We start from the raw sequence: 19,522 nt of genomic DNA, 5'->3' as shown, positions 1-19,522 counted from the left end.
ATGAGAATTGTCTAAGTTTCTGTTGTTATCCTTACTGCCAGGAAGTTCAAAGCCAAATTGCCAGCTCTATCAAAGCAAGTATAAACAATATAGAGAGATAGCATATTTGCATTTGTAGTTTTTCTTGAATTTGATCCTTAATTTATCAATATATTTATACATCTTGGGGTGTCTATTTGTAAAGACATAGAGTGTAGATAAATAAATTCATATATCAGGAAGAGTCTGTTCAGAAGACTGAAAGGTGATCCCTCAACATGAAACTGATAAATCTTTTGTGGGTGTGTGTGTGCTATCAAATACAAGGAATACATTTATTTATTTGATAAAGAAAACATGAGAAAAGTAGGTTGGAATGGGCTCAGACTTATTCTCAACTCACCACTGGCGTCTTGGTGTCTGTGCCAACAGTTCAGGAATCAGCAGGCTACCTGGAGATGGTTTATAACAAGAAGCACAAAACCCAAGTCTCTTCTCCAACACCCCTCTGGTCAGTGGAGAAAGCCTGTAGTGAGGCAAGAGGGGAAGTTGCGCCATTCTTCTCACCTCTCCATCACCATTTCATCTTCTGCTTGCTAACCTTGATGTAACTTTAGAGCTGTCCTTGCTTCGGCTGTGCAGTCCAGAAGCCAGAACTTCCTCTAGGAAACTTTTCGTGTTATGCACAGTGGGTCCCCCCAGGACAATCCTCACTCCAGGAGTAGTACGGTTCAGGTTATAAACTGTTAGAGCCTCTTCATAGGTGGCCCCTCCAATTATAAACACAATGATGTCCTGAGGTCTGTCTCTGAGTGTGCTGGGGCCTAGATAAGGATACAGGTTTTCCTTGAGCTTTCCTTTGATGAAATGGTCCAGGGTCTCATGTAAGAAAGGCTGATGCTGAGTATATACATTTTCTACTCCTTTCAATCCTTTGAGGAACTGTTTGGTAATAGCCGCAACATCTTTGGGGCTGAAGAGGTCACTTCCTCTGACCTGTTTACCACCATATTCAACAACTGTAGACACAAGCTTTCGATACTTCTCAGAAACACCTTTATTCCTAAGGTCTATCATAATCCTGGTAGGCTATTGCTGCTGTGTCACTCATAATGTAGAGCATAAAGCATCACCAGGCACACAGCATCAAACTCTGTCACTTTGGGGTTCTGCAGGAGCCTCTTTACATTCTGGAGAGCACTAGAATTGTCATTTTGACAGGCCAGTTCTTGCTCAACCTCCGAAACCTCCAGCAGATTCCACTCACTGAACAAACGAGACAGCTCTCCAACCACTGTCATGTGCTTTGATACAGTCCCAGACATCTTCTTGAATTGTTGGTAATTCGCAACAAAGGTCTTCACATCTGCTATTGATTCTAGTTTTTGCTATTCTTTTGGTTTCTTCTTCTGAAAGTCTTCCATGAGATTCTTTATGTTGCTACCAATCTCAGCAAAGTTCAGGTACATATTGTTAGTGTAGAATTCATCATTTTCAGCAGATAGGAACACCTCTCTCAAGTCTTTACTGATCCCTGGCACTCTGGAAAGATCAATCCAATTGTTGTTTATGCCCAGTAGTTCATGGACCATGGCCTGATATGTCCACTGGTTTAGCAATGGGGTGATGGCATCATCGCAGCGATCTAAAATAAGTAACAGTGGAGGAACCTCAGTCCGCCGGAATTCAAACAGTTCATATTCTTTAGTTATCACTTGCTTAACATATTCTGCAAGTCTCTTTGCTGATGAAAGCTGGTAACGAATCATGGGACATTTCTTCAGAGATAAAAGGAGAGCTGTCAGTCCTTGAGTTGCTCTGGATAGTTGGACTGGATCCCAATTTCGACCCTGACAGCAACCCAGAATATTGAGGGAAAACAAATGTGGATTCACAGCAATGTAATCACCATAAAATTCCTGAACCTCAGCCACAACTTCCTGTTCATCAGGTTCAGCTAATGACTTCACATCACTCTTGCTGATCACATTACTGAAATAAATAAAATATATACTGTATTTGGGTCTTTGGAGCTCCTGAATCAGATAATCCACATTCTCCTGCTAGTGTGGGAGGGTCTCCTGCAGAGGCAGAGGGTGGCTGTGGCTCACCATGGGGGCAAGGACACTGGCAGCCTGATAAATCTTAAAAATGTTTTTAAAAGACTAATTAAAAAAAGTTTTAAAATTAAAATGGGTCCAAAAATGTTATCATCATTCACTCACTAGTTTAACGACATTAACTAGTCTATACTGTATATCCCAATACATTAAACAATAAAGATTGTTTTAGCATTGTTATTGTCTGTTAATTGTAAAAACCATATCTCTGGTTTTTGCTATATGTATCACTATGTATTGTAAAACTTAGCAGATCCTCATGTCAATGGCCAGGAAAACTATCCCTAGCATCATGGAGATAGTTACAGCAGGTGCAAAACATCTTATAGAGGACTTTGTTTTTCATTTTATAAAACTTTATTTGATTAAAAATTTGCCTTTTCTGTGTACACTGGAATGCTTTATTCCCTATGCATTTTACAGAGTTACAATCTCTCATTTTAAGTATTACCCCAAAAGTAATTTCAGAAAAAAAAAGGTTTTGTGAAACTAAACTTGACTTTTAAAAAATCATATGGACAAACAACTCTCAAACAAAACTGGATTAATAATATTTCTTGCCTGTTTAACTACATGACAGATTTCTTGTCCCAGTCCCCTTTCTCAAAAAAAAAAAAAAAATCATGTGGAAACTAATTTAGAGAAAAGATTCTTCCCTAAAGCAGTTAAAGGAAAGGGAAGGGCCAGAAATTTCTTTGGCAAAAAATTCTATCCATAGCCATTTGTGTGTAACTGTTTTGCTTCAAGTACAGTACACTCTTTGGAGGGAAGGCGAGATGTTGTTCAGAGTGAGAGTGGTACTCTCCAACTAGCTGAAGTGCAGGAAGTCATCTACAGCCTCTTCCCCATGCTTGCGGCTGCATCCTGGAACCAACTCTGCCAACCCTATGAGTGCAATACCAGATTAAAAGCCAATGCTAGTTTGGCTGAGATGGTCTCTTCCACTGCAAAACAATGGATAAGATGGGACTGAGAAACAACCACTACATGATGACACTCAATAAAAAAGGTTTAGGGGAGATAAAAAAAGGATTTCAGAGACAGGGACAGATAGGCTGATGAAAAACAAATCACATTTTTGCTAAGAAAATTAGATAAAGGAGAGTGACGGAATGGTGATAGCTTGTTCTTCAGAGGAGCTCTGCATGCTCTCATTTTGCTGAAATAGAGGCCAAAGGTCAATTAATTATATTAAGCTTCTGTTTTCTCAGCTTAAACAAACTAAGGTTCATGGGTACCTTCAAAATAATACATGATAGGAGGAAATGGATCCACAAATGACAATACAGCTATGTTTACTCTGATAACTAGCTCATTCACTAGTTTAACATTGGTCTGTTTGTCATGTACAACCCAATAAACTGGCCAATGAAAGGATTGCTTTAGCATTACAGAGATATAATCTAGGTATAACTTTGAGGGTTTCCATAAATTAATCAGATTACTATCCCTAAGCATCCATGCATTGATATTATCAGGCATAAAAGAACTTGGTTCAAGCCCGGGGACTTGAACCACCCATGACTAGCCACAATGGCACTATACCTCTTTAGCATACTCATCCTTGTGGCCATCAGATGCTTCATTGCTATGACATTGCTAAATATGTAAAGAACTATGGAATAGTTTGTTGGCTGGTAAAAATGCCTGTGGTCTAGTTGCTATTTTACTAGTTATGCATTGTGACATATCTACTGTGGGTTTCTAAGAGACTCGAATCCACAAATATATTCCTCCTGACTCTGCTTCCACATTGCACAGAAGGACACAGGTAAGACAGATTGTCCTATCTCAGAAACAAAGAGGTGGATAACCCTGAATATATTTTCTTCACACCATAGTTTAGGGCAAAGGATTGTAGATAAAATTTATGATTTCAGAAAAACAGTATAAAGAAAATAAATATTTGAATGAAAGACAAAATTTTGCTCTAAGATACTTTTTTTCCCTCTTAGAGATCAATTAATTTAAAACTGATTGACTTTGTTTTTGTATCCCATAACTCTAAGAATAACGTTTTTTCTTTTTTTTTAATTTTGAATTTAATTTATTTTTTTATACAGCAGGTTCTTATTAGTCATCAATTTTATACACATCAGTGTATACATGTCAATCCCAATCGCCCAGTTCAGCACACCACCATCCCCACCCCGCCATGACTTTCTCCCCTTGGTGTACATACATTTATGCTCTACATTTGTGTCTCAACCTCTGCTCTGCAAACCGGTTCATCTGTACCATTTTTCTAGGTTCCACATACATGCGTTAATATACAATATTTATTTTTCTATTTCTGACTTACTTCACTCTGTATGATAGTCTCTAGATCCATTCACATCTCAACAAATAACTCAATTCCGTTCCTTTTTATGGCTGAGTAATATTCCATTGTATATATGTACTACATCTTCTTTATCCATTTGTCTGTCAATGGGCTTTTAGGTTGCTTCCATGACCTGACTATTGTAAATAGTGCTGCAATGAACACTGGGGTGCATGTGTCTTTTAGAATTATGGTTTTCTCTGGATATATGTCAGTAGTGGGGTTCCTGGATCATATGGTAATTCTACTTTTAGTTTTTTAAAGAACCTCCATACTGTTCTCCATAGTGGCTGTATCAATTTACATTCCCACCAACAGTGCAAGAGGGTTCCCTTTTCTCCACACCCTCTCCAGCATTTGTTGTTTGTAGATTTTCTGATGATGCCCATTCTAACTGGTGTGAGGTGATACCTCATTGTAGTTTTGATTTGCATTTCTCTAATAATTAGTGATGTTGAGCAGCTTTTCATGTACTTCTTGGCCATCTGTATGTCTTCTTTGGAGAAATGTCTATTTAGGTCTTCTGCCCATTTTTGGATTGGGTTATTTGTTTCTTTAATATTGAGCTGCATGAGCTGTTTATATATTTTGGAGATTAATCCTTTGTCTGTTGATTCATTTGCAAATATTTTCTCCCATTCTGAGGGTTGTCTTTTCGTTTTGCTTATGGTTTCCTTTGCTGTGCAAAAGCTTTTAAGTTTCATTAGGTCCCATTTGTTTATTTTTGTTTTTATTTCCATTACTCTAGGAGATGGATCAAAAAAGATCTTGCCGTGATTTATGTCGAAGAGTGTTCTTCCTATGTTTTCCTCTAAGAGTTTTATAGTGTCCGGTCTTACATTTAGGTCTTGAGTCCATTTTGAGTTTATTTTTGTGTATGGTGTTAGGGAGTGTTCTAGTTTCTAAGAATGACTATTAAAGAAATACCTTGAGTGCATGAAAGTTTCCATTCAGTGGATAATTTTGTGTAATGTTTCATTCCTCCTTCTTTCCCTGTTATTCTTCAAATTTCTATTAAAAGGTAAGTAATATCATGAAATTTGATGACACACACTGTTAATGCTCTTTGGGTAGGGTGAATGAAGGCCTTTTATATAGGAAGGAAATCGTTATGAAAATATTTTGACTGACATCCACTCATCCTCTATTTACATATCCTTAGTCTCTGGTTTTCTGGGTTTCTATAATTTCTAACTTATATTCATAGGGTTTAAAAAAATTCATGAAAGCCCTCTCATTTTTTTTCATTTACATGTTCAGGTATAAATAAACTTAAGTAACAGGACCATATGAAGGATTTATTTGAGTTTGGAGTCTGGATTTTGGTAAAGAGAAAGAGTTATGGGGTTCTGTTAAAATAAGTCTGACAAGTCTTGGCCCAAAGTCACTCTGAGGAAGAATATGTCTTCCTTTGAAAGCAAGAGTATAATCAACATTTTCATAAAATATCAATATGAAGTAGAATATAGTATGTCAAGCCAGTATTAACATTTCATTAATGAGTATTTCATTTTTTAAAGGCTATATAACAAGAACAGATTAATCTCATAACCTGAAAGTTTTTACTTCATTATTGTTTCTTCTTTATTTCTGGCTAAATTGTACTTTCAAGTGAGTAGACAGAAACATGATGCTATATATTGAATAACTTCAACTAAATATCCATGCTATTCTTCAGTGTTAAGTGATCTCTTAGCTAGAATAAAAAGGGTAGATGTGATGCTCTCTCCAGTCCCAAGTACAGTGTGCCCCAACGTAGAGGTTTCTTGAGTTACTGTTAGAGAATGATTCCAATTCTTAGCAGCCTAATCTCACACTTCAGTATGGATCCCAACTTCTACATCTGTTCAGATGAGCCATTGGCTAAATGGCTGTGTAGTAGTATTCAACAGTATTTATTTGTCTTCTTTATGGTGATTTTTAGGACTGGTCATACATACCCCCTTCCTCCTCCCTCTCTATTTTCCATACATATTTTTGAGAGCCCATATGTCTTAGGAATAAACTTATTGTCTGTTAAGAATTCACAGTCTACTGGGGTTGGGATAAAAATAAAAAATTCTAGTACAATATGGTAAGTGTTATGATACCATGAGAACACAGAGGAGAAACACCTAATCTAGTTTATAGGGATTAGGGGAGGCAATTTAAAGATTATACCTGACACAAATACACAGATATTTGCATATACATGTGTCGGCACACATTTTAAAAAACTAGATTATTATCATTTCAGAAATAAGGTAGTAATGCTTCAGTGCTGGCTGATATGCCTGTCTCTACCATAGTAAAAGAAACACACTGTCTTAATTGGGGGTTAATATTTGCAAACTACTTGACTTTTCTAGTAGAACGGTGGCACATAATTTTGAGGTATTAATGCTTTTCTAATCTCTGCTGTATTTTCAACAGCTGACTTATAGTAAATACCAAAGTAAAACTTTTATAATATGCATGGTAGAGTGGAAAGCATGTCAGATTAGTTTAAAAAAAAATAGATGTTAGTCCTACATAGAGGCATTGACTATGTGATTTTGACCAATTTAACTTAATTAAACCTCAGTTTCTTCATTGGAAACATGAAGAAGCTGAGCAAGATGATTTAAAATAATTTTTTTTCTAGATTTAAACATCTGATTTTATTTTAAAAATCTGGTTTATATTAACATTTTGAAATCATTATAATCAGAAGACAGTAGATTTTAAGTTCCCACTCTTAGGAAGTGTTTGTATTGTTGATGTTCTCTCCCTCCCTATAAAATTTGACTTTATCTTACTAGTCACACCGTTCCCATCATACTAGCCAAGACCTGTCAGACTGGTTCTAGTTAGATCATCAGTGACTTCTTTCTTCACCTCAATTTAGCCTACAAAGTTGCTGATAGAGCCTGGATACACACACTTGGTGGCAGACCTCGGTCTCCACAGGAACATTCCTTGCTGGTCAGCAATGTATCGGTGAGTTTTCTTCTCTTTTCCTTTGTCTTAAGTTAACTTGTTTAAAATGGCATGAACCACACCAAGGAATGTGTAGATCTCCAATTTATTATTTGCTTAATGTGGGAAACTATTTTTTGATATTTAACATTAAATTATGTCAAGAAATAGGTTTCTCTTCTTTCTATACTAGTGTTCCCTGTCCTCTTGTGGCCCATCCCAAATGTTTATGTACTTTCAGAAGAGCTCAACAAAAGATAAAGGCACATGGTGTTTGACAACTGTCTTTTAGTTTGTTTTGTTTTGAGAAAAATAGAATGTGTTTTTAGCTTGGGTTTTTTTTGTCCCAAGTTATATTATATCGTATTATATATTATATTTAATACTCAAAATTATACATGAGAAAAAATTCTAAAACCATGAAGATCAAACTTACACTTCTTTCTGTAAGTAAATAGTATAAACTAAAAAAATTATATATGTTTTAAAAGAACAAGAAACATTTTAAGAAGACAATGTGATTAAATTATTATAGTTGGATTTTTAAAATAAATCCAATGATGTACCTGGCCACAATCAACTTCTCTAATAGAGAAATCATAATTATTCTGAGGTTGTTTTCTTTAAAAGTTAGAAACTAAACAGTAACAAGATTTCAGTGTACCAGTTTGGGCTCTGAAAATAATTTTATCTTCATGTTAAAAATTCATTTTCTCTGATTGAGATATTGGCATGCTCTTTTTTTGTTAATTTCTGTTTTGAGAAGAAAACAGTTTGAAAAGTATAAAGCTTCTAATGGTATCTTAATAGTGAAAAACACTCAGGCTCTGTAGTTGACAGGAAGAAAGTTCTACATAGTTCTCATGAGAAATTTAATACTCTCTATATTTGTTGATGAATCAACTAAGAGCTACAGACATCACAAATTAAATCAGACTTTTCAAGGCTTCCTGCCTTCTGCAAGTACTTCTCTATAATCCATGATGGTTTTGTGTCCTACCCTTTTTACCTGGATTATCTTTAAGAATATTACTATAGAAAACAGTGCTTTTATTTAAACATATAATTTCTATCAAACTCAAGATTCTAAATTGATTTCAGGCTTTGTCTACACTAAATCTGAGTGAGTCTGGAGTTTGTGTAGGAGAGTTATAATTTGGAGATATTGGAATGAATTTTTCTGAGTATAGTCTCTAATTGGAAGCAAAGATGTTTTCAGTCTTGCTTCAGAATAGATGGAAGATACCTCTCAAGGAAAAACAAACAAACAAAAAACTCCTTCCTGATCTAAAAATTGTATACAAAGTGGAGCATATCGATGTTTGAGTCGGCCTAGGAGATGTTCAGAGAATGGGCTAGAGTGAAAAGGGATTAAATTTATTAGCACATTTGCTGGAATAAGTGTACCAACAAGAATGCTTTGAAAAAAGAGGTATATTGAGATATATAGGCAATTTCTTTTTAAGGCCATTTGCTCATAACTGGGAAGGCATATCAGAAACATGTGGAGAGTTTTATCAAATGGCATGTTCCTTCCTCTTTGACCAAATTTTTGATAGCCCCTTCCTCACTCTACCTGTTCTAAATGAAAACCACTATGTTAGAATTTAAAGGTTAGAAGAAATTTGGACCAGGTAAACATTATTCTTCAGATGCTATCGTTTTCTTCACACTCTGATTTTATACTATCCTTTGAATATGAAGAAGTCAACACATTAATTTTATAAAAACACATACAACAGAGGGTTAAAGAAGACTTTTTCCAGTATAAGTTTATAGGGAAGAGATTTGAGAAGAGAAGAATATATTTATTAAATATATTTATTATTGATGGGAATGTCTGCCAACTCTATTCACCAGCAACCACTGAAAACCAGCAACCACTGACAGCAGACCAAATTTGTAGACATTAATATCTACACATGTTTAGATAGATGAAGGTAAACTGAGTAATATTCAAATGAAACAAAATGGACAACTTTAATTTTTAGTTGGTAGGGTAAGCATTATCTCTCAACATGTGACCCATGGACCCCCTCCATTAGATTCACTGGGTACTTATTAAAAACAGAAAAGTCCGGTTCTCATCCAAGGAATTCCCATGAATCTCTGGTTGAGGCATGGGAATTGTATTAAAAGTTACACAAGGTAATTCTTATTTACTGTACAGTTGGAGAAGAACTGATACAGTACAAAGCCATAAAAAAAGGAACTTGTAAGATAGAAAGAAATTAAAGTGGAAATGAAATAGGTCAGTTTTTGAAGTGATAGCTCTTTGTTTTATTTAAACTGGTATAATTATACCTCAATGGGAGGTATTCTCTCGCAGTTTACCTTTTCCTCCAAGGGAGAAGAGTAGTCATTTATGCAACATAGTGATGATTAAGGAAAAGAGGATAATTTCAGAATGTCTGGGAAACTGAAGGGAGGATACAGACATAATTTGGGTAGTTTGTGTCAGACAGGGAGGGTGGTCTTATTTGGATTAAGAATCTATTTGTTTACAGGGAAAAATGTCAATGTAAAATTAATCTATTGTAGCAACCTCTTCCTTTTTGCCCTGAAATTAGTCAATAGATAATGGTACTGAAGGGTCCCTCTACTGAGGTGCAGGTCCAGAGTTGCTTTATGATAGTGCCCCAAGTGTTTAATGCTGTGCCTCACTTCTCCTTCAGCTAAGATCAGTCCTGGTCCATGTAACAACTTTTAATGAGTTCTCATTGTGTACTAAGTTCTGTATGGAAGAAAACTTTGTTGAGCACCTATTATGTATTTTGTAAAATGCTTTCTGATTGAATTTTGGCAATACTTTGAGAAACCATTATTGTTATCTCTCCTTAAAAAGATGAAATAACTGCAGCTCAGATGGTCCAGGGTTAGTAAGTGTTGGATCTAGAACCTGACCTTGGCATTTCTGGCTTTAAAGTCTATGTTCTTTCTACTGTAACACACTGTCTTATCATGTGTGGGAAGCTAAAAGAAGAGTCTTTGGAAAGTTTGCCCTCTAACAGAGAAATGGAAAACGTGCACACATGCATATACACACACAGAGAAAATGTGTATGTATGTGTAGGCATACATGTTTATATAATGTATAGGCAGAGAAACAGGTCAATACAAGTTAATATGAAAGAATGCACTTATGCTGAAGGAGGAAGGGTGGTGGTATAATTTTACTTTCATTGACAGGTCTTTACAAATGTTTTGAAGAATGCACAGACTGCCATTGTTTAATTTTCTCAAAACTGTCTCTGTTTAAACAAGATAAGAACATGACCTAACTTTTCCGCACTATCTCAAAGGTGATCAGTGACTGAGAGTACAGCACTTCAATTTTATCCTCACTGTTTTCTAAAAAAGATTGCAACCTTTGCTATTGTGCGAAAATCAAGTTCATCTTAGTGCAGCATTTCATGGAAGGAATTCATCAGTCTCTAATAGTTACAACTGTCTAGTGAACCTTTGTTATTTTTTCATTATTGTCTGCTTTCCTCCAAAAATATCATTGCTTCAATATAATAAGGGAATAGAGACATTCAAGAAAAAAAGTAACATCATGTGCTTCCTTGTCAGCACTGAGATTTATAATTATGCCTGATGCTTTTGTGCTTGAGGATGGGGCTCTTGGGCAGTTGTGGAGCAGGTCTTCTAAGATGGTCGGTGGTGAAATGAGTGCTCTGTCTGCATTTCATGGCTTTATCAGGGTTAGATTTTAGAGGAACTCCACTAAGTATGTCTCAAAGCACACTCCTCTGGACATATTCTCATCGAAGATAGTGGATAAGAATTGTGAGGAATGTTCTCAGGGTTTCAAGCATAATTTGATAGGTTTGAAATGAGCGGATTAGAGGGTAGGAAAGTTTTAAGAGGTTGAGAAAAAAAAATGGGCTGCAGAGATACCAGGTCATGCCAGAACCTGCAAGCCGAACCTTCTCCCAGGTACATATATGGCCTGCATGGTTGAGCAATTTCTGAGATTTTTAGAATAGTAATTCTGAGATGATAGAACTAAGTTTAGGGGAATCCAAAGTATCAGTCACCATTAAATTCTATCTTGTAGTCTTTCAACCTTTTATCTGAAGATGTCAGATGATGTCTTTTGTTTGAAGCTGCAAAAGCAGATACAGAAGGATTTAGCACTCTGTTTAAAGTTGAGCTATGAGTCAGTGCAGAACAAATAATAATTGCTATCATTTGTTTCACATGTACTGTGTACCAACTACTGTTCTAAAATAACATGTGCATTTAATTTTTATAACAAACAATGGTTATATTATTATACCCATTTCACAGATGAGGAAACTGAGGCTCAGACAGTATTTGCCCAGAGGTGATAATGGCAGAACTGGGAATTAACCCAGGTCTATCTGACTCCCACCCATGCTCTTAATCAATGCTATATCATCCCCACAATTCCTCCTTTATCTACCTAGGTGATGCTACTGCTATGCTGTTTTAACTGTCTTATTGTGTTAAAAGATATAAAAGTTATATTTACAAGGAACAAAGTTATTATTCAATGGATAATCTTCTAAATAGACCTCCGAGGCTTGTAGACAGGAAGTATCTCTGTGTTCTATAAATTAAGGGATACCACAGTCAAAGATTAGGTAGTTTTCATGTGGTCACAGGAATGGGTGAGTCAGTCAATACTAAAGCTCGAATCTGTCCTCCCAGTTCACCTGTGTACCGATTCCAATGTTGTCAAGTAGAAGCGTTAAACCAACACAGGTGTCTACCTGACCCAGGAAATATTATTTTTACTGTTATTACTATTACCGTTTGAATTTGTATAGAATTATATGGACTTTTAAAAATTGGTTATTGCACATTAAAAGCTTAGCAGGTCACAGCAAAATTCAGAGAGGGTATATATAGTAGGATATATATGTATATACACATATATAATGTATGTTCTTTACACATAATTCTAACATATATTCTTATTTGATACCTATCAACAACTGTGAAGCAGACAATTTTAATACTATCATGATTTCACAGATAGGAAAACCAAAGATTAGGAAGACTGAGATTTCTAAACCTCTGAGTAAGTGATTGGTAGAACTGGAGTTTGACATACATTTCTAACTCTGGTCCTGAACTTTCTAATACTTCCTACTGTCTCCATTACATCATGATCCCTGGAATCACAAGTATTCCCCTTGGTTAAGCAGAGATAACTTTCCTTTCTCTTTAAACAGTTAGCTTAACCCTTGTGTCTCATCTTTTCCTAGTCCAGAAAATACCAAAGATAATAAATAATACATCTAAAATATTTCAGACCAATCTTTCAAACCTTAGAGTACATTCAAGTTGTAATTAAGCACTTGGATATATATTACTGGATTCAACAGCAAAGTTAGATTTGGGATTCTTTTTTTTTTATCATCTTTATTGGAGTATAATTGCTTTACAATGGTGTGTTAGTTTCTGCTTTATAACAAAGTGAATCAGTTATACATATACATATGTTCCCATATCTCTTCCCTTTTGCATTTCCCTCCCTCCCACCCTCCCTATCCCACCCCTCTAGGTGGTCACAAACCACCAAGCTGATCTCCCTGTGCTATGCAGCTCCTTCCCACTAGCTAGCTATTTTACGTTTGGTAGTGTATATATGTCCATGCCACTCTCTCACTTTGTTACAGCTTACCCTTCCCACTCCCCATATCCTCAAGTCCATTCTCTAGTAGGTCTATGCCTTTATTCCCATCTTACCCCTAGGTTCTTCATGACCATTTTTTTTCTTCCTTAGATTCCATATATATGTGTTAGCATACGGTATTTGTTTTTCTCTTTCTGACTTACTTCACTCTGTATGGCAGACTCCAGGTCCATCCACCTCACTGCAAATAACTCAATTTCGTTTCTTTTTATGGCTGAGTAATATTCCATTGTATCATCTGACACCAGTCAGAATAGCCATCATCAAAAATTCTAGAAACAATAAATGCTGGAGAGGGTGTGGAGAAAAGGGAACACTCTTGCACTGTTGGTGGGAATCTAAATTGATACAGCCACTATGGAGAACAGTATGGAGGTTCCTTAAAAAACTAAAAATAGAATTACCATACGACCCAGCAATCCCACTACTGAGCATGTACCCTGAGAAAACCATAATTCAAAAAGAGTCATGTACCAAAATGTTCATTGCAGCTCTATTTACAATAGCCAGGACATGGAAGCAACCTAAGTGGCCATCAACAGATGAATGGATAAAGAAGATGTGGCACATATATACAATGGGCTTCTTAAGTAGAGTTCTAAATCCTTGCACAAAACTGTACACATCATGGCTGACCATTGGCTTGATGTATAGATTCTTAGAGCTAGAAAGGTCCAAAGGTGAGTAGTTTTACACATTTTCTTTACCAGTTGAATCCCTTTCACACATAAGGCTAATGCAAACCCCTGCTGTGTGGAGCAGGTTGCTCCGGGTGGAGTGGGAATAAGACTTGGGAGCCTCACCTGTTCCATCTTCTCCTTATCCCCTCAGTCACATGAGGCAATTTGAGGGATTTCTCAACCTGTTTTGAAAACAAATTAATTCCTCATTATGAAGGAGGAATAATGACAAAGTCAACATTTGCTGTGCATGTACTGTGTACTTGGCATAATGCCAATGGCATAATGCCAATTGCTCTATAAGTGTTATTCCATTTAATCCTTAGAAGAAACCTATAGTTAGGTTCTATCATTATCCCCATTTATGGGAGGGGAAACGTAGACTTAGAGAAGGTGAGTAACTTGCTTGGAGCCATCTAGCTAGTAAGAGGTAGAGCCAGGGCGAAACCCAAGCTATTTGACGCAAAAGCCCAGACCTATATCCACTAAGCAAGAAAATAGAAGTCATTTGCTTAAAGTTGTAGAACTTTTTACAATGAGATCCTCGATGAAAACTTGGTCTCCTTATTTATTAGTATCAGATTTATTACTTGTATCTCTAAATTGTGCAGCTAGAAAATATTAAGTAAAAATATTTTATTAAGTAAATATATTTCTTGAATGTCCTCTTCTCCCAAAGGTAGTTACATAAAAAATCACAATTTACCTTGATTGCAACTAATCTGTTTTGCATATTGCAATAGTATCAGCTTAGATATGAGTGACAGGAGGCTTAGGATAAAGTGGCTTACATAAAATGTAACTTTATTTCAGTTTAATGTAAAACAAGTCTGGAGATAGTCAGGTAGGGGCTGATAGGGAGGTTTACCAAGTAATTAGGAATCTAGGCTTCTACTGCTGTGCTGTCCCATCAATATGAACATATATCCTCCCAATCTTGGTTTAGTATGGTTGCCAGAGCTCCAATTAGCACATCAGGATTCTACCCACTGGAATAGAGACTCCATTGGTCAGAACTTATATTCATAGGGAGAGTCATGGATAAAGGACATTATTCTATTTTCCAGGGGGCCATATGCTCAACCAAAAATCAAAGGTTCTATTATTAAGGAAAATATTTGGGACAGGCACCTATGAGTCTGTAGCACAGATATGCTTAGTTTGAATGATGAGAGGTATATCTTGTTGTGATGAACAGTAGGCAGATGAATATATGGGTTGGAAGTTTAGACAAGTGATCTGTATTTATAGATTTGGTAGCCATCAGCATTTAGATATGAATTAAAGACATGGACATTAGTGACTGAAAATATTTAGCCCTTTTAGATAAAATAATACTTTAAAAAATAAATTTATTATTTTTGACTGTGTTGGGTCTTTGTTGCTGCTCATGGGCTTTCTCTAGTTGGGGCGAGAGGGGGCTACTCTTCGTTGCGGTGCGCAGGCTTCTCATTGCGGTGACTTCTCTTGTTGCGGAGCATAGGCTCTAGGCACACGGGCTTTAGTAGATGCTGTGCATGGGTTCAGTAGCTGTGGCTCATGGGCTCTAGAGTGCAGGATCAGTAGTTGTGGTGCATGGGCTTAGTTGCTCCTCGACATGTGGGATCTTCCTGGACCAGGGCTCGAACCCATGTCCCCTGCATTGGCAGGCAGATTCTTAACCACTGCGCCACCTGGGAAGCCCTAGATAAAATAATACTTTTATAATTTTATAGTATTTGCACAGTAAATTCTACCTTATTCTAATATGAATCTGAGCATATTTCACTATGTTATTATTAAAATGCCAATATATTAAAGTATAATTAAGTAAATATATTTATATTAAGTAAATATATAATGATCAACTTCACAAATTTGTGTTCCATCCAAAAATTAAGACTCAATACTTCCATTATATTATAGGTCAGCAACTGAGGCAGGAAATTCATTAATCAAGAAATCCCTCTTTTGGAAGAATAATACAAACACTAACAAGAGTTAATACGTTTCTAGTTGTCCCTCATTGCTAAATTAATTCAGATAGGGTTTTATTATATACAGAAATTTCTAGATTATCTGAGGGATTCTTTGTGTATGGCTTACAGTACTTGCCAGGGAAACAGCAGCCAAGAGGACACTACACAGTCTAGCACATGTTGCAGCTGGCACACTCCAATTTTAAGGCCCATCAGTGGCTTGCACAAAATGCAGTTTTACAAGTCTAGGAATTTTAAAACTGGCTTAGGATGCAAGTAGTCAAGAAACTTAATGACTTCCTCAGATGAAACTTGGATTATTTCAAATAACTTGCAGACTCTTAATTTGACCATTCCAAATGATCTGGCATGTAGCCATCAGAAAAATAACATGTGAAAAATTATGTTAAAGTTGATTGTTTAAAAATGCTAAATTTTAATTATAATAATGCTGAGCATTTTTAGGTTATTTGAGGCATGGAAGGCGAGCTTTGGTGGAAACTAAAGAACAGCTAGATCAATTAAAATTCTCATTGTTTTCTAACAAATGAAGAAAATGAGAGCATACTTCATATCATTTAAGTTGGGGGTTACAGGATGCTGGAACTTCCGTGACGTTGAATATGCTCTCAGATTTCTCATCTGAGAAACTTAGGACTTAGATGAAAGGACTTAGTCTTTCAATAAAAGTTCTAAGATGGAGACACAGGTCACTGGTCTTCCAGTTCAGAGTTATTTCCACCATATCATGTCAACTTTCATAAGAGGCATCTAGACAAAGTCATGAGAAAGATTTGGTAGAAAGATATCTAATGTTACAAAAAATTTCTGAAAGGCAGTGTTATACATTAGCAGCTTCAAGAGTGTCTCTAGCTCAGGTTTCTCAACCATTTTTTCTTCTGATACAACAGCCACAACATAGTCACACACTCCCTGTTAATGCTTTTTTTTTCTTCCACATTTATTTATTTATTTATTTACTTACTTACTTACTTACTTATTTTTGCGGTACGTGGGCCTCTCACTGTTGTGGCCTCTCCCGTTGCGGAGCACAGACTCCGGATGCGCAGGCTCAGTGGCCATGGCTCACGGGCCCAGCCGCTCGGCGGCATGTGGGATCCTCCCAGAATGGGGTACGAACCCGCGTCCCCTGCATCAGCAGGTGGACTCTCAACCACTGCACCACAAGGGAAGCCCTTCCTCATTTTAAAGTGCATACGATTCCCTATGACTAGCTGCAACGGTGTCTCTTGTCAACATTTCTGTGGGAAACTGCTGCTTTTAAAATTGCTTACTCAGATCATTTTGACTTATTATCTTGAACTGCAAAGAGTGTGAAGAAAATAAAGCAAATATGTTAGTGTAATTAAGTGTTAAAGTAGCTCACTTTATAATTCTATAGACCCATACCTAATTACTTAATAATATCTTTAAATTTTTTGCACCCCATCTATCTGTGACTGTAAATTTCTAGACGTCAGGCAGAGTGCCAACCTAAATCTCAGTTTGTAGTTTCCTGTGCTGCATCATATCTGGCTGGGAACTTAACAAAGAGCTAGATGATAACACAGTGGAGATCAGAGACATTCGTTACAGTTGAATTGTCATTAATAGTTATATAACACACGTGTCCAATAAAAGCCTGATGATACCATATTTGTAATCACAAATTCCTTTTAAAGTAGGTGGGAGGAAACATATTATCACTTGAGTTTTATGGTTAGTTAAATATAGGAGTCGTTAAGCTATGGGTTTTACCTGGGTTAACAGTCAGTGGTAGGGTTTTCTTTCATTCCCAATATTTATTAAAAACTTACTATTGCACTAAGTAATCCTATGCTTATTAAAAACTTATTATGGTACTAAGTAATAACATATTTTTATGTCTATGATTTCAACTTTTAGGTACTTTATAATGTGAAAATGCCACACAGAGCCATTTCAATAATTCACAAAGTGTCAGATATTTAAAAGAATTATCTTCTAGTTTGGAATAAATAATTTCATACTGCTTCCCCCACATAAAATTTCTTTTACTGAATAGTCATTGGTGCCATTTTCCAGTATTGAGGGGCATACTAAGAGTGTTATAAAACAAATTTTTGTTTCTATGCTAAGAATATTGTGGAGAATAGAGTTCATGATATTACACAGTATTCTTTTTCTTAGAATCTAAAAGAATTGTATTGCGGCTAAGTAATTGCTCAGTTTTAATCTTATGGGTGATATGAAGAATGTACCTGAATAGAGTTTAGTTGTTTTCTTGTTTAGTTTTGTTTAGTTTTGCTTTTGAGTTGGCTGCTAGAAAGCTATAAAGTTTGTTGGCTGACTTAAGGAAATATCTAGATAGGAATTATGATATGTAGTTTTAGTACTATTCTCATTTTGTGTTTTCACTTATGTTTTGCTTTATTCTTGCATCTCTATGTTTAATTTAATACCATATCTATAAATGTAATTTAATACTATATATAATTTAATAATTATGTAAATGTAAATATATATCTTTATAAGCTACCTTAAATCAGTCTAGAACAAGGTAGAATATAAATAAAACATTTAGAATAAAAACAATGAGTTTTCCACCATTTGTCTTCGTGCATTAAAAGAAAATGGAAACAGTTGTCTGGTAATTAGACTACCACCTTGTTATGATTGTAACTTCTCTTTGAGAACTATTCATAGTTATTATGGTAGGGAATGCACACATAATTCGGTCCAAGGGCCTGGCTGATGCTATCAGACACTTTATAGGTATGTTTGTATAACAGTGGACACGACAGCAGTAGGTTAGTTGTAATTTATTTTTTGAATTGTATTTTATTTATTTTTTTATACAGCAGGTTCTTATTAGTCATCAATTTTATACACTTCAGTGTATACATCTCAATCCCAATCTCCCAATTCATCACACCATCCCCCCACCCCCCGCTGCTTTCCCCGTTTGGGGTCCATACGTTTGTTCTCTACATCTGTGTCTCTATTTCTGCCCTGCAAACCGGTTCATCTGTACCATTTTTCTAGGTTCCACATATATGCATTAATATACGATATTTGTTTTTCTCTTTCTGACTTACTTCACTCTGTATGACAGTCTCTAGATCTATCCACATCTCAACAAATGACCCAATTTCGTTCCTTTTTATGGCTGAGTAATATTCCATTGTATATATGTACCACATCTTCTTTATCCATTCATCTCTCAATGGGCATTTAGGTTGCTTCCATGACCTAGCTATTGTAAATAGTGCTGCAATGAACACTGGGGTGCATGTGTCTTTTTGAATTATGGTTTTCTCTGGATATATGCCCAGTAGTGGGATTGCTGGATCATATGGTAATTCTATTTTTAGTTTTTTAAGGAACCTCCATACTGTTCTCCATAGTGGCTGTATCAATTTACATTCCCACCAACAGTGCAAGAGGGTTCCCTTTTCTTCACACCCTCTCCAGCATTTGTTGTTTGTAGATTTTCTGATGATGCCCATTCTAACTGGTGTGAGGTAATACCTCATTGTAGTTTTGATTTGCATTTCTCTAATAATTAATGATGTTGAGCAGCTTTTCATGTGCTTCTTGGCTATCTGTATGTCTTCTTTGGAGAAATGTCTATTTAGGTCTTCTGCCCATTTTTGTATTGGTTTTTTTTTCACACACACACACACACACACACACACACACAGACTGTATTTTATTTTTACAAGAGATAAACTGACACCAAGCATTGTAAATGGATGACTACAACAAAAGCAACAATGATTGCACTTACCAAACATGAAACATACTCATACTATGTCATAATTGACATTCAGTCCAGTAATCCTCCACTGTAACAGCTCCTTTACTTTGCAGTGAAA

The 19,522-nt window shown here is 36.0% G+C and overlaps 1 pseudogene across 1 annotated transcript; it reads right to left on the bottom strand.

Annotated features, from left to right (window-relative positions):
• Window positions 1-492: 492 nt before the first annotated feature.
• LOC309815988 (vacuolar protein sorting-associated protein 45-like) lies at window positions 493-13,839 on the bottom strand (annotated as a pseudogene). The gene is made up of 2 exons: window positions 13,831-13,839; window positions 493-2,042 (listed from the first exon to the last, which is right to left on the bottom strand). The product of its transcript is annotated as a vacuolar protein sorting-associated protein 45-like (transcript).
• Window positions 13,840-19,522: the final 5,683 nt, after the last annotated feature.

This window comes from Mesoplodon mirus (genome assembly GCF_964341445.2).
Source record: "Mesoplodon mirus genome assembly, chromosome: 2".
Classification (NCBI taxonomy): Eukaryota; Metazoa; Chordata; class Mammalia; order Artiodactyla; family Ziphiidae; genus Mesoplodon; species Mesoplodon mirus.
This window is presented reverse-complemented; position numbering and strand designations above follow the sequence as displayed.